Here is a 16768-nt window from a genome sequence, read left to right as displayed (position 1 = left end):
TGGAAGGGAGTTTCTGGGCCTGGTCCAAGCCAGTCTTCCCCTTCTGACCACAGTTTCCTTTTATATAATAAGAATAATGTGACCAAGTAACTTTTCAAGAGGATATTTGGACAGCATGTCAAATAAAGATAAAAAGAGCTCTAAACAAATATGGAACTCTAGTTAGTGAGCTTTTCCCCCAGCAGAGCCATGGGTTAGCAATTCTGACACTACTTTCTGTACATTCTAGGACTGAGCAATCAATGACATAGTGGGGATAATGGGAGCCAAGTTTCTCACTGTTTAATAGAAGAGTTACAAACACAGAAAAGAGAAAGACCAGAATACACCCTGTGATGTTGGATTGGAATGGGTGGTATCAGCATGAATTAATGGGTTTTTAACATACCCAGATTGAATTATATAAAAAATGGATGTGTGTGTATGTATGTGTATGTGGGCACATGACATCTATGTCTTAGCTCTGCTCACTAATAGGGCTTAGAAGGAATGGCATTCCAACAGCAATAAGCACACCTGGCACCCAGATTTTGGTTTCTAAATATTATTATCAACTGAAATAACATAGGGTCTCTGGAAGAAATTGCTGATTCCAGAGCTAAAAGCAAGGAAAGTACAGATGAGCCTAGAACATCTTACACCATAAAGTAAAGAAGTGTTCAAAAAAATGCTGGGGACGCATCAAAAAGGCAAATATGTCACAGCAAAATCTGGGACAATTAGAACATTAAAATATATAATGATCATAAATTATAAAACATTGAATAAAATAAGGATCCATGCACCTACTCTGTCATAAACAAGCAAATACATACATACATACATACGTACGTACATACATACATACCAGAAGGAAGTAGAGGGGGAAGGAAAAGCTCTTCTTTATAGTGAAAACCCAATAAATAAATGATGAAATTATGGAATTAGAAAATCACCATGATAACAATTGATTAAGGCAAGAATAATCAATGGATGCTTAAACTAGTGGGTGAAATTTTGAGGAGTAACAGTATCTTTGCATAAGATAGTTTATAATTATAAACGGCAAAATAGAAACTTTACAGTAGAGAAACTTGGCAGGCACCAGCTTAATCAAGTGACCAGAGCTCTTCATATGATGCCATGAGAAGAACACAACACCTCTTCTAAAGCATGCCTGCCAAAAGTGCATAATCCCAATCAAACGATGAGGAAACATCAGATATACTCAGAGTCAGGGCATTCTGAACTATGACTGGCCTATATTCTTCAAAAATAAATTCGACGTACAAAACAGGTCTCAAGAATGGTTCCAATTTAAAGGAAAGAGGAGTTGACAAATGAGTGTAACACATGATCCTGGATTTTTTTTTCTTTCTTTTTTTGCTAAAAAGACATTTTAATCGTTTTATAGGTGACATACACAACTGATGAAATCTGAATAAGGTCTGATATTAGCAATAGTAAAGTATCAATGTTAACTTCCTGATTTGGGAATTTGTGCTGTGACTATGTGAGAGAATGTTCTCGTTTTTAAGAAATACACACAGAAGTATGTAGGGATAAATCGTTATCATGCCTATAACTTACTCTCAACAGTTCAGCAAAAATAAATAATATGGTAATATAGAGAGAAAAGGATAAAGCAAATGTAAAATGTTAACATTTAGAGCTCAGAGAATGATATACAGAAATTCTTTGAACTATTCTTGCAATTCCTCTGAGAGTCTGAAATTGTATACAAATTTTTAAAAATTAAAATTAAAAGGCTATGGGGAGCAGGTGTAGCTCAGTGGTTTGAGCTCCCGCTTCCCATGTACAAGGTCCCAGGTTCAATCACCAGTACCTTCTAAAAAAATAAAAAGGTCAGTGTGGCAGTTTTAAGACATGACCCATTGTGTCCTCTCCCCTTCAATACGGCTGGGCTTTGGTCTGCTTCCCCTTACAGAATGTGATGGAAGTGATGCTATGTGACTTTGAGACGAGGTCATAAAAGACCACGCAGCTTCCACAGATAGAAGCTTTGCTCTTGGGGCCCTGAGCCGCCCTGAGACCACCCTGTAAGGAGGCTGACCATCCTGAGACCACCAAGCTGGAAAGTCCACATGAGCCCACCGTTCTCCAGGCAGTCAGTTGACTAAGGAAGCCATTTCAGAACTAGGTCCCCCAGCCCCAGCTACTGGTCTCTAACTAGTCCCACCCCCACCCCCAGCCCTTCCAGTTACCCTGGCTGGGATCCCAGACACCAAAGGAAAGAAAAGTGGACCCCTCTGTGCCCTTCCAAATTCCTGGCCCACAAGGTCTGTGAGCATAATAAAATGATGGTGGCTTTATTGCCTCTAAGTTTGGGGGTGGTTTGTCCCGCAGCTGTAAGTGACTGAGCAAATGGCTCATCTTTCTGCAGCGCTGGCTGCGTGCTTCACCAAGGACGGGCTTGCACACTCCTCCCCACGGCCCTGAGTGACAGGCACCCCTGGTCTCCCCATCTCCCACATGAAGGAATGGAGGCGGAGAGAGTTTTAATAACCGCTGAAGGCCAAAGAGCCACTTAGGTAACAAAACTACGATTTTTAATGCGAGTAAGCAGCGACACTAGAGCATCAAGCTCTATTTCTTCTTTGCAAGTTCTTTCCTTCCCTCATTTATTCGTTTATCCAACCAACAACTCATGAGGGTAGGAGACACCACCCTGCGCAACGCCTCGAGGTTCCTGCCTCCGGGTACTTAGAATCTGTGGGAAAGACAGAAATCAAATGACGGCGCTGAAGATAGACACAAAACTGCAATTGTGCTTCCTGCAGCGAATGACGGGAGCGTGGGTTCTGGCTTGGCCCAGGAGGCCGGCGCTATGGGGAGGTTAGACAGATGGCTTCCGCCGTCCTCTTAGGGCAGAATTCCAGGACTCTGATAGCCCTTCTTCTAACTCTCATAAAGTGTGAGCTTCCCTTTAATTCTTCAGACAAGCCAGAGCCCCTCCGATGGGTGAGGCTCTGACCCACAGGTTATTGGAAATATGAGCACCCGAGGCCTGTGGCATTTAGAGCTGTACGTACCCCAGAACAACATGTTCTTAATTCATTCCTGCGGATGTGAGCCCATTGTAAGTAGGACTTTTTTTTTCTTTATTAGCAAAGTTGAGGCTTTTCAAAACAATCATGCATAAAATTCAGACTCCCATATACCACCCTATTATTAACACCTTACTTGAGTATGGAATATTTGTTACAATAGATGAGAACACATTTTTATAATTGTACTATTAACAACAGTCCCTGGTGTAACTTAGGGTTCACTGTTCGTATAGGGCAATTCCATGGATTTTTTTTTCTATTACCATGTATACAGCCTAACATTTCCCCTTTCAACCACACTCAGATGTATATTTCAGTGCTGTATGTTCACAATATTGTGCTTCCATCACCATCATCCATTACCAAGCAATTCCATCATTCCAACTAGGAGCCCTGGACTTTTAAAGCCCTAACTTCCCGTTCCCTCTCCCCACCCCGTCCCTGGAATCTATATTCTAGATTCTGATTTGACGAGTTTGCTTATTCTCATAATTTCGTGTTTGATGAGCTTACTCCAGCTAAGGTGTGGCCCTCCTCTGTCAGGGTGGCCTTACCCTATACTGGAGTTGTAGCCAGAAACCAGCCAGCCCAGGGGGAGAGCCAGAAGCCGACTGCCAGCGAGACCCAGAAGAAAGGGAGCCATGGCACAAGGTAAGCACCAAGGGGCAGCCCCAGAACACTGAAATCTTTGGGGGGCGGCGGGGAGAAACAGCGCCTTGATGATGCCTTAGTCTGGACTTTCTTTCATCCTCAAAATCATAAGCTAGTAAATTTCCATTGCATGGCATTTGCTTGAGCAGCGAAGGAAAAGAAAACAAGGCTCTGGGACAACGCAGTCCACTATCCCAGGGTCCTCGGGTTGGAGGAATAAAATATGGACTAGAGTGGACTGATTGGTATTCTACTATAGAACTATTGTGACTCTAGCAATGGAAGAAATTATATCATTGATGTGGACACAGTGACCACGGGAGCTGCTGAAGGCAGGGAGAGGGAAGAAGAGGTGTGATATGGGGGCATTTTCGGGACTTGGAGTTGTCCTGAATGATATTGCAGGGACAGATGCAGAACATTATATATCCTGCCATAACCCACTGAACGGACTGGGCGAAAGTGTAACCTACAACATAAACTACAATCCATGCTGTGTAGCAGTGCTTCAAAATGTATTCATCAAGGGCAATGAACGTGCCATACTAATGAAGGAGGTTGTCAGTGTGGGAGGAGTGGGGGGGTGGGAAGTGGGGTATATGGGAACCTCTTATATTTTTTAATGTAACATTCTGTGTGATCTATGTATCTTTTTAAAAAAGAGATAACTTAAAAAATTAAAAAACAAAAACAAAAGCATCTCCTAACAAAGGATTAAGAGACCGTAACGGAACACGGCATCATCCCCTGCAAGTCAATCCACAGACAAGAATGAGTTTCCAGTACCGTCACCCGCTGCAGCCCACCATCAACACAGGAGGTGCTGCGTGGGCCCCGGAATCCGTCTGTAAACCCTCTTGCCAGGAGCCCTGAGCTCTCGCCGCCTCCTAGCTGCACCCAGAAGAATGGCCTAAGCCTGGAGCCGCGAGAACCCAGGACCCCTGACCAGCCTCCCCGCACCCCGCCGCTGCTGCCCCGCGCCCACTGCCCCTAACTGGGCTTTGGCGGGAGGTGCGCGGCCAGGGCTGGCACCTCGCAGCGCGCAGGGGTCGCTTTCCTTCCGCCCCTTCGGCCTGACACCTGGTGGACAAACAGCTCCTTTAGACACTAGGAGGGGGCGCAGCCACCCCCCGGGGGTTCTCCTTGAACTGAAAGGAAGGAGCCCAGAGAGGCGCCCGGGCCGCCGCCGGGGCAGGGGCTTTCCCGTGGGCAGGAGCGGCAGCCGTGTCTGCAGGCCCTTCGCCTCCACTAGCCCCGGGACCCTGTAAGGCCCTGCGAGGCAGCTGAGAGCCAGGAGGAAACAGACCCTCGGGGCTCAGAGCTTCCTCCAGGTGGGCACGGAGGCGGCGGTGGCACCCCGGGGTCCCCTGGCGTCAAACCCGTGGGCTCCCCGCCCCTGCCACGCTGAGCGAGGTGTTGGTGGCACAGGGCCTTCTAAGTCCAGCTCATCCAGCTGACGGATATTTACTGACTGTGGGACACGTGCTCCGAAACGAAGGCCGGGCAAGCCACTCGGAATGGGTGGTCCCCAACCTGCCCAGGGACCCACATCTGGGGCCCAAATGCAACCTGCAGATTCCTGGTCCTGGCTCAGACCACCCCAGCCGCGTCCTGGGGCGGGGGCCTGGGGAGCTGCGTGTAAATGAGCACCACAGGCGATGGCTGTCCCCAGGCTAATCTGGGAAATTGCGCGCTGCTGTTTCCATCCCAGGTGTGGCGGGTCTAGGCTCACTCACAGGTTGTTCTGCTAAACCCAGGCACCAGGTGGGGCTCTCCTCACACCAAAAAGCAAAAGTCCGAGAAGCAGGTGCTCCCGGGAGCCTGGGACCTGAGACAAGGTTATCATGACCGTCCCCCTGGCCTTGGGCAGGGACCTCCTACCCCTGCCACTCCCCCCATGTAATTGTCCAAAGTGGTTCTAAAAGCAAACCAGATCAAGTCAGCTCCCTGCTTAAAACATTTAATGGCAGTCCATTTCCACTCAAATAAATCCTCATTCCTTACCAGAATGTTCTCTCCACAAAGGAGAGGAACATTTTCACCTACTTCTCTGCCCTCTCCCCACAACCTAGAACAGCGACAGAACTGGCGCCTACACAGCTGTTTAAGTGGCTGTTATTCCATTACAATGGCCCGGGCTGCTCCCTGCTGTGTTTTATACAAATGAAACAGCTGGCAAGGGGCGGCACTGACAGCACAGAACCCCCTAGTGGGGGCGCTGGAAGCTGCATTGGCAGCGAGAAGAGCAGGCGTGTCGCCACACACCCTGGCCAGGGGCTCCCTTAATTTGACCGGGTCTCCCCGGCTGAGGGAGGTCAAGGTGGCGGCAAAGCTTAAGTGGTTACTAACTAGCCTGGCCCCCAGAGCACCTGGAGTGGTGCCTGTTTGGTGGGACTGCTTGTGGGGAAGATGCACAGTCATGGCCTCGAGGGCAAAGCAAACCCCGCAGTGCCAGGCCTATTTGTGGGCTTTCCAGGACTCTTGAGAAGCTGGCTCTGCCTGGTCTGTTTGCCCTCCCAGCTTCTGGGCCCACAAAAGGCAACGCACCAAAAAGGACTTCAGTTCCCAGAACACAGATCTATTTGGGGAGGGATCCTATTTTAAGCTGCTTGTTCTCAGACTTCAGGCTCTGCAGCGTCATGTACAGATAATGAACCTTTCATTGATTGAGATGCTTGGCAAGGGGAAGGATTGATCCAAAAATCCTGGAGAAGAAGATAAATTGTAGGCCAGTGGCCAGAGAAGAAAATCAAGACAATGCCAGAGCCTAATTTAGCACTGGGACTGTGTCCATGGGAGAAAACAGGGCAGATGATGGGGAATCTGGAAGGCACTTGTTCATTCATCGAGCATTTGTGGGGTGCCTGCTCTGTGTCAAGGCACCGGGGCTGGCCGTAGGTGCACCTGGGCCCCCTGTAGGATACTTCTCATAATAGTGTTCCTTGGCCACATACCTCATGGTGGGACTGTGCCATTCATTCCTTGGACCCTACCGTAGAAGGGTAGGGTCCAACACCACTCAGAATCTACCATCTAATTCATGAGCCATCCTTGCCAGAGCTGAGGCTGGGTGGTACTCCGTGGGAGAGGCAGGGGGGTGGTCTCTCTGGATTTCCTCCTTCTCTGCTGCTTGTCCTCCGTGGAGGCTTTTCCTAGGGGGCCAGGTATTGGAGATACCGGGCTCAGCCTTGGAAAATGCCAAATTTGGACACAAGGTGGCGCTCGAGCCTCACACAGTTCTGGACCCAAACCTTGAGCGCGGAAGGCAGAGCTCTGAATCCCGGGAGCTGTTTTTTCTTTTTTTATAAAATACCTGGACGGGAAGCAGATGTTTCTGTACAGTTTTGTTGGGGTTTTTTTCCCTATCAAAATTTCATCTGCCTTCAAACCCAGACTCTCATCTGGGTAAACAAGCAGCAAGAAGGCCTTCTGAGACTTTTTAGGCAGCTGCGAAATGTGAGGTTGTTCTGATTTGCTGATACCCGGAAAACATGCTTCTCCAAGGGGACAAGGCTAAATACTGCACCTTTGCTGGCCTTGAGCAAGGAGGTCCAGTCTAAGCCCATTCCAGAACTTTGCTGAAATTATTGGGGTAAAGAAATTCCTTCACAAAGGGACTTGCTCGTTACAAGCTACCTGTGCATGAAGACAGCACAGAGGAAAGGGGAGCTAGAGCCAGGAGGCTGGAAACCGGGCATCATCTGAACCCCCGGATCTGTCAGACCTGACACCAATTGCATCAACCAATGTCAGCCAATAAATTCACTTGCAGCTTACAGCCAGTTCAAGGTTGGGTTTCCCTCTCTTGACCCTGAAAGAGCTCCTACTAAGACATTTGGAGATAGGTGCTTGTTCCCCTGACGTGATTTTAGAGACCAAAGCCAAGGTAAGAGTTTGGTGTCTGGGGTCACAGACAGCAGCCTCGGGGAGTCCACTGAGCCTCGGAGCTGTCCAGCAGCTAGATTCCAGACATGGTGCTGGATACTGCAGGCTCTGGGTCTCAGGAGTCTGGGGGTTGTAATGCAGGCCCCCAATTTCTGGCTCTTTGGGGACAGTGAGAAGAATAACTAACGCTTCCTGAGTAATGTGTGCCAGGCCTTATTCTAAGTGCTTTATGTGAATTATTTCATTTAATCCTCGCAACGGCCCTGTGCAGTGGGTATATTTGTCATCCCCGCTAACAGGTGAGGAACCTGGATCTTAAAGAAGTTAAGGCACTTGGTCAAGGTCATTCGACTGATGGAAGGAGGACTGGATTTGAATCCAGGTGGTGGAGGCGAGAAACCCCCATACCCTCCTCTTCTAACCCAAATTCAAGCTGACCCACCATGACTGGCCAGCACCACTACTCTAGGCTGGTTTAGAGCTGGTCCCCAGACATCCAAACATAAGGTGCAGGCCTGTGGTTTCTCTGTGGGGAAGGGAAATCTCTTTCGGAAGAAGTTGAGCTTCAGAGTTAGACCTGTATTCAAATCTGTCAGGTTCTTAGCCTCTCTGAGCATCAGATTCCTGGTCTGCAAAATTAGGATAACAAATATACCCCCATTACTCAAGTGATAAGGCCTCCACCTACCATATGGGAGGAACCAGGTTCTATCCCTGGGACCTCCTGGTGAAAAAGAAGTAAAAGCAAGCCTGTGTGGTGAGCCGAATGCCCGCAGGGTGAGCCAGTGCCCACGCAGTGAGCCAGCGCCCGCGCAAGTGAGTCACGAAGAAAGAGGATGATACAACGAAAGAGGGACGAAGGGGAGAGCTAAGGTGAAGCGCAGCAGAAACCAGGAACTGAGGCAGTACGATTGACAGGGAATCTCTCTCCTCATCAGTGGTCCCCAGGATCAAATCTCTCTGAATCCTAGAGGAGAAAGATGAGAAGACAAAAAAGAGAAAGAGATGTAAAAGATCACACAGCAAATGGACACAGTCAGCATAAACAGCAAGGTGGGGGTGGAGGAAGGGAAATAAATAAAAATAAATCTTTAAGAAAAAATACCCGCTTTGAAAGATTGTTGTAAAGGTTCCAAGAGATCCTGCTGGTAAAGCTCGTAGCACTGAGCTGGGTGCCCAGTGAGCTCTCATTAAAAGTTCATTATCATAGTTGTCATTGTATAGGAGATCAGGAGAAAGTGAAAAGGAGAAATAGCAACAACAACAACAACAAAATCTGAGAAGCTCTGGGGCTTTGAAAATGAGACACAGAGTGGAAAGATGATAATACTATAAATTTGTGTTTCTCAGTCTTGACAGTCCATTAGAATCATTCAGGAAGCTTTTTAAAGATTCCCAAGTCTGGTCCCCACCTCCAGACCAATTAAATCAGAATCCTTGTGATCTTCTTTTAAAAGCACTCCTGGTGACTGATGTCCAGCCTGTGTTGAGAGCTAGGGCCCACGAGAGCCTGGTCTGGGGGAAACTGAGCCTGGGGTTCCTGGCCAGCTATCTTCAAACAGTAGAAGGAGGTGGTCTCTCCAACGGCAAAATCAAAGCTTATGGCCTCGTTCTGGCAGTTGAAATTTACACAAGGTTTGGACAGGTCTGTTCTCAACTTTGGTTGTTGCAATTAGCAGCTCTTCCTAGCTTCTGTAAAAATGGTGACAGATGGATGAAACGAATACACGACGAGATTAAATAACAAGGAGATGTTATGCCAACAAAATTAACTTGTCCAGCCCCGTTCCTTAGCAACTGCACTATTACTTCAGGTTTCATCCCCAAGCCTCTGTTTGCTCACACCACTCCCTTTCATTAAAATGTGAGGCACGGTTATTTATAACTTTAATGAAAAGGAGAGAAAAGCAAGAAATGAGGCGAAAGACACTTCTAACCACCCTTCAAATTGCATCAGGCCTGCCCCCAGACAAATAGGATCAAATTGGCAACTTGTAAATTGTGGTGCTTATTTCATTTTCCTGCAGACGGAGCGTTTCAGGCTCTCCAAAGGCGTCGCATAGCAGTCCTGCCTTTTATGAAAACGCGGTGTGTTTGCCAAGCCAGTCTGGGGCTGCCCGGATAGTCGCTGTGCGAGAGTCAGGCCCTGAATGCCAGAGTTCAGAACACAATGTCCTGGGGGGGAATTGCTTTTGTGCAGGAGAACAGGCGCGGGGAGGGGAAGCGGCTGGTTGCCTGCCTAAACTCTTCCCAGCTGAACTGCCAAAAACCTGTCCTCCTCTCAGATGGAGCCTCTCCTGGGTGACCAGACAGGCCAGAGCATCGCTGCGGTTCCCACTGGACTGACTCGGTATCTGGGGTCCCAGGTACAGGACCCCCTGAGATCTGGGGACTGGGTCAGAAACTTGGCTTCCTGTCACCCCCCTCCTCCAACTCAGCTGTACCCTTTGGTGCCCTTGCCTGATGTTCTTATTTATGGACCACTGTGGGATTTCAGTCTCAAATGAGATATATACTGTATATCTCTTCCTACAGGAATGCTGCTGTTGACCTGCGCTTGAGGATAGAGATATATCCAATGTTAGCCCGAAGTAGGGGCTGTTAACCAGGATTATGAATTCAGTGTGCCTGTGAACCAGGATCAGAAAATAATCACCTTTATTGTTTCATTCACCTGTAACTAAATGTGTCATTTCCTTCCATTTTGAATGTAGGGCAAAATATCTGGTCATATCAGAGATACCAGTGACTCTGACACCAGTGAAAATCACAGACCATTTCACATTTACATTACAATGATGGCAGATCACTGAAATACCATTTATGGAAATCATTATTTCAAAATTACAATAGCCATTTGGCCTGCCGCAAAATAATTTATTTAATATTTTAAAAAAGAAACTCATATACTAAAATAACACAAGTTTGGGATTTTTTTATATTCTGATAGCTATATATTAATATATTTGGTTTCCTCTGTAAACCTATGTGTTTTATTTTACGTGTTTAAAAATATTATCTTAAAACTTCTGCTTCTAGGAAGATGTATTCCTTCCACAAAGTACACCTGAAAATCCTGGACATTGTACATAAAACCAGCCTAAGAAGACTCTGAAGGGTAGAGGGAAGAAGGCAGACCAGAGAGGGACCTTGGGACCCAGGGAACAACACAGGGTGAGTTTCCAGGATTGGGAGGAGGGGTGTTGGGGGTTTTCTATGTTAGTTTTTGACTCACGTGTCCCAGACTTGGAACTGAAAAAGTCAGCAACAAGAAAATGGCATCAGGTGCAAGCAAAAGAGAGAGAGAAATAGAGAAAGTTGGCTAAAGCAAAAACTTCTAAATTAAGAGCCAGAGTCTCAGAAAATAAAAATGTTCAGGATTTGGTTAAAAATTCACTCATACCAAGAATAACCAGGATGATTTCAAAGTGGATAATAATAGATAATTAATAGAGGCCAACACTGTGGTATCAGAGATGTTTAAAATATCTGACAAAGATTTTAAAGCTTCCATGAAAAAAATGCTCCAATGAGCAATTTTGAACACACTAGAAACAAATGAAAAATTAAAAACATCAAACAAAGTACTAGAAAGTCTCCTCAAAGAAATAGACAATATAAAGATGAACCAAATAGACGTTTTAGAAAGGAAAAATACAATAACTGAAATAAAAAGCTCAGTGGGTGGGCTCAACAGTAGAATGCAAGGGGATAGAGGCAAGAATCAGTGAATTGCAGAGAAAATAGTCTAGGAAAAAAAATGAATGGAATCTCAGGACCTGAAGGTCTATAAAAAATATCTAAAATTTATTTCATTAGAGTCCCAGAAGGAGAGGAGGAGGATGAGGAGGCTGATAAGTACTCTAATGAATAATAGCTAAAAGCATCCTAAATTTGGGAAGAGACATAAACTTACAGAGTCAAGATTCTGCACAAACCCAAACAGGAAAAATCTAAAGAAATCCATGTCAAGACACCTCATCATTAAACTTCAAAAACTAAAGACAAAAATAAAAAACCTAAAAGCCACCAGAGAAGAGTAACACCAACCTATATGCACTGTGGTAGCATGGAGTTATGTACCCCAGAAAAACATGTTCTTACTCTTAATCCATTCCTGCGGGTGTAAACCCATTATGAATAGGACTTTTTGATGAGATTACTTCAGTTAAGGTATTGCCCGACTGAATCAGGATGGGTCTTAATCCTATCATTGGAGACTTTTTAGAGAAGGTCACAGAGAGAAAAGCCATGGGGAGTAGTCAAAAGCTGGAAGTCAATGGAGCCCAGAAGAGAAAGGAGAAGATGCTGCCCTGTGCCTTGCCATGTGATAGAAAAGCCAAGGAACCACAGAGATTGCTGGCCAGCCAAAGATACTGACCCCAGGAAGAAGGAGGTGTTACAGCATCTGAAACTGTGAGGCAATAAATTCCTATTGCTAGGCCAACCCATTGTATGGTATTTGCTTTAGCATCTAGGAAACTAAAACAAGGGGGGAAATGAATAGAATGAGAGTGGTTTTCTCATGAGAAACCATAGAGGCCAAATGGAAGTGACACTATCTGTCTGATGGTGAAAGAAAAGGCATTTCAACCTCAAATCCTATAGCCGGCAAAAATATACTTCAGGAATGAAAGGGAAATCAAAACATTCCAATAGAAAACTAAGAGAATTTGTTGCCAGCAGACATATCCTAAAAGAATGGCTAAAAGGAGTTTTCTAACCAAAAGGAAATGATAAAAGAAGGAAATATGGAACAGCGGGAAGGAAGAACAAAGTAGGAAGCCAAAATATGGGTAAATACAGTAGGTTTTCCTTCTCCTCTTGAGTTTTTTACATTATGTTTGATGGTTGAAACAAAAGTTATAATGCTCACTGATGTAGTTTTACATGTTTGAAGAGGAAATATTTAAGAGAGTTTTACTATAAATGGAAAAGGGTAAAGGGACATAAAGAGAGTTAATTTTTCTATACTTCAGTTGAACTTGTAAAATGACAACACCAGTAGACTGTTATAAGCTATGTATATATGATGTAATACCTAGAGTAACTATTAAGAAGCTGTACAGAAGTATACACTCAAAAACACTATAAAAAATGAAATGGAACTCTTATCCTTGTTCAAAGAAAGGCAGGAAAAAGAAAAGCAAGAAATAAAAAACAGAGAAAACAAACAGAAAACAAAGCAAAAAATAAAATAAAATGGCAGAATTAAGTCCATTAAATGTAAATGGTCTAAATATTCAAATTAAAAGATACTGAGAGGATGGATTAAAAAACATGCCCTAACTATGTGCTATCTACATGAAACTCATTTCAAATATAGGCAGGTTGAAAATAAAAGCATGGAAAAATATATCATGTACATATTAACCAAAGGAGAGCAGAGAATGGCTATATTAATATCAGATGAAGTAGACTTCAGAGAGAAGAAATTTACAAAGGTAAGAGGAACATTGATAATAATAAAATCCTCTAAGAAGGCATTGCAACCCCAAATGTGCTAGCACCAAACAACAGAGCTATAAAATATATGAAGCAAAAACTGATAGAACTAAATGGAGAAATAGACAAATTCACAATTTCAATTATATCCTTGAAAATCCTTTGTCAATAATTGATAGAAAAACTAGACAGAAAATCTGCAATTATATAGAATAATTTAACAATACCAACAGGATAAACTCAACATTTATAGAATACCCCACCCAACAAGAGCAGAATACACATAATTTTCAAATGCCCACAAATCATATATGAAGATGGACCATATCTTGGGCCATGAAACAACCTCAGCAAATTTAGACTCTTACAAAGTGTGTTCTCTGACCACAGTGGAGTCAAACTAGAAAAAAATAACATAAAGATGACAGGGAAATTTTTTAACACTCTTCTAAATAATCCAGAGGTTAAAGAGACAGTCTCGAGGGAAATTAAACATACATAGAACTGAATGAAAATTAAAATGCAAAATATGAGAATTTGTGGGACACAGATAAAGCCATGCTGAGAGGGAAATTGATAGTACTAAATTCATACATTAGGAATAAGGAAAAGTCTCAAGTCAATAATCTAAGTGCACACCTCAAGAACCTGGAAAAAGAAGGGCTAAATAAGCCCAATACAAGGAGAAGGAAGAAAAGAAATACTGGAGCAGAAATCAATAACATTGAAAAGAGAAAATCAATAAATCAATAAGACAAAGAGCTGTTTCTTTGAAAGGATCAATCAATTGATCAATAAAGTTCTCAAACCTCTAGAGAAGACACAAATTACTGATATCTGCAGTGGAACAGGGGACATCACTACAGACATCAAAGGATAATAAAGGAATACTACAAACAACTCTATACATATAAATTTGGCAACTTAAATGAAATGGACTAATTCTCCATACAACACAAACTAATTTGTTCACCAATTATGAAAATAAATAATTTAAATAGACATACAACTATTAATGAAATTGAATTTGTAATTTTAAAAAACTCCCAAAAAAGAAATCTCCTGGCCTTAATGGCTTCACTAGAGAATTCTACCAAATATTTAAAAAAGAATTAATAACAATTGTATACAATCTCTTACAGAAAATAGGAGAGAAAGGACTATTTCCCAATTCATTTTTGAAGCTATTATTAATCTGAAATCACAACCAGACAAAGACAGCACAAAAATAAAGAAAACTGCAGACCAATACCCCTGATGCAAATATCCTTAACAAAAGATTAGCAAATAGAATACAACAATGTATTTTAAAATTATACACCAGGACCAAGTAAGATTTATTCCAGGGATGCAAGGTTGGTTCGATATTCAAAAATCAACCAATTTAATTCACTTTATTATAAGACTAAAGAATAAAAATCTCATGATCATATCAACCTATGCAGAAAAACATTTGACAAAATTCAATACCCATTCATATTAAATGCTCTCATAAAAATAGGATTAAATGGCAACTTCCTCAACTTGAATAAAGCATCTACAAAAAGCTTTAGCTAACACTAAATGGTCCAAAAGTATGTGCTTTTCCCCAAAGGGAGAGAACGAGGGAAGGATATGCACTTTCACCACTCTTATTCAACATAGTGGTGGAAGTTCAAGCCACTGTAATAGGTAAAGAAAATGTAATAAAATTCATAGAGATCAGAAAGAAAGAAAGAAAACTGACCCTATTTTGCAGATGACATGGTTCTCTACATAGAATAACCCCAAGGAAGATAGAGGGGGGAAAAAGCCCTAGAACTTATAACTGAATTCACAAGATCACAAATATAAGATAAACATACAAAACTCAATTGTATTTCTAGATACTAACAATGAACACAGCTACACCAAAATTAAAAATTAAATACCATTTACAATTGCTCGAAAATACTAACAAAACATGTATAGAATTTGTATGCTGAAAACTACACAATGCTGACAAAAGAAATAAAAAACCTAAATAAATACAGAGATAAACTATGTTCATCGTTTGAAAGACTCAAAATAGTAAAGATGTCAAATTTATATTCAGGTTTAATGAAATTCCTATCAAAATCCCAGTGAGGGTTTTTTAGATATAGACAAGATTATTCTAAAATTTGTATTCTAAAAAGAACTACGATGCCTAAAACAATTTTGAAAAATAATAATAAAGTGGGAAGAACAACCTACCAAATTTCATGACTTACTATATAGCTACAGTAATCCAGACAATGTATTATTGGCAGAGGGATAGATACATAGATCAATGGAACAGAACAGAGAATTCAGAAATAAAATAGCACAAACATGCCCAACTGACTTTTGACAAAGGTCCAAAAGCAAATCAATGGAGGAAAAAAATAGCCTTTCAGTAAATGGTGCTGGAACAATTGGACATCCATAGGCAAAGAAAAACATTAACCTTAGCCCTAAGCCTCGTGTTCATGGGTGTCCATGTCTACAGTCCATGTGTGACCAAGAGGGGTGTCTCAGAGACTGCTGAAGTGGTAGCAGGATCTGTCTCTGGGGAGGTGGCATTGTAGAGGACTTTGTATATTTTTCTGTTCTGCTTGGATTTTTTTTTCCTTTTGTCATTTTATTCATGGTTATTTTTACAAGCAGAAAAAATCAACACAGTGATTTTCATTGTGAAGAGGGAATAGGGACTCTTTCCAGGCAATTTTCAGATAATCAATTTAAGAGAGTATTTCTGAACCCCTTCTTGAGCCCTGCTTCCTCAAAGAAGCACTCCCTGATCACCTGGAATCCCAGATGTCTCCCTTCCCTGCTTCCTCTCATGTACACCAACTGGGTGGAGGGAAGAGGGAAATATTATTTAGAACAAATTTGAATGTATTTGCATTTTTCTTCTAGGGAGGTAGGTAGATAGACATGAGAAAATAAATCTCCATCCTGCTCCCTTTCATTTATAGCAAAGAAGAGTGGAGGAAGAAAAGAAACCCTGAAATTTCAACACCTCCTGGTCTCCTGTGATGCTAGAGGAAAACTGAAGGCGAGTAGAGAGCCCCTCTTTTAAGTAGAACACAGAAAGTCTGCTGAGTGCAGTGATGTGTTGTCCCATCTACTGTCAGGAAAGAAGGCCTTGTTTCCCCAACTGCTGAGAGGGCTGCAAAGCCCCCAGCTGTCAGCCCCTTCAAGGATGGCCCCAGCTGGAAAGAGAGCCTCCTCCCCCAGTGTCCTGTCTCCTTCCAGGAGCAGCCCACATTCATGAGTAATGGCATCCAGATAGAAAGACCCAGCTCCTTAGCCCAGCTCAGGACAACTCTGAAGTGACTCAGAGCAACCTGTAGGTTGGCTGGCGTCTCTGAGACTGACCACAAATCATTTCCTCCCTGTACCCATTTCTGGGTCCTTCCCTTCCACAAGCATTGGTCCCAAGAGCATTTCCTAATAAATACCCTGTTGCTGATTTCCATATCAGAATCTGCTTTCTGGGTAACCCAACTTGCAACCATTGGTGCCAAGAATGGTCCAATAAAGCAGATACTGAGATCAACCACCTGGCTGGCATGAGGATCCCATCACTGTTAACATGTGAAGCTCAGATAGCTCCTGGAACAAGGAAGTGGTATACAACTGTTAAAATTTTCATGGGCAGTGAACTGGAATGGTATACCATTGGAAGAGAATGCACTGTACAGTACAATATATACAGTACTTGGGAAATACAGAGGAAGTAGTAATTATGAAGG

General features: G+C 43.2%; 1 long non-coding RNA gene across 1 annotated transcript; it reads left to right on the top strand.

Annotated features, from left to right (window-relative positions):
- Positions 1-3599: 3599 nt before the first annotated feature.
- On the top strand, positions 3600-16068 carry LOC131278675 (uncharacterized). The gene is made up of 3 exons (XR_009186060.2): positions 3600-3701; positions 10626-10760; positions 15989-16068. It is a non-coding gene; the product is annotated as an uncharacterized lncRNA (long non-coding RNA).
- The last annotated feature ends 700 nt before the right edge of the window (positions 16069-16768 follow it).

This window comes from Dasypus novemcinctus, chromosome 6 (genome assembly GCF_030445035.2).
Source record: "Dasypus novemcinctus isolate mDasNov1 chromosome 6, mDasNov1.1.hap2, whole genome shotgun sequence".
Taxonomy (NCBI): Eukaryota; Metazoa; Chordata; class Mammalia; order Cingulata; family Dasypodidae; genus Dasypus; species Dasypus novemcinctus.
Note: the sequence above shows the minus strand (reverse complement) of the source record. Positions and strands in the feature narration are given on the sequence as shown.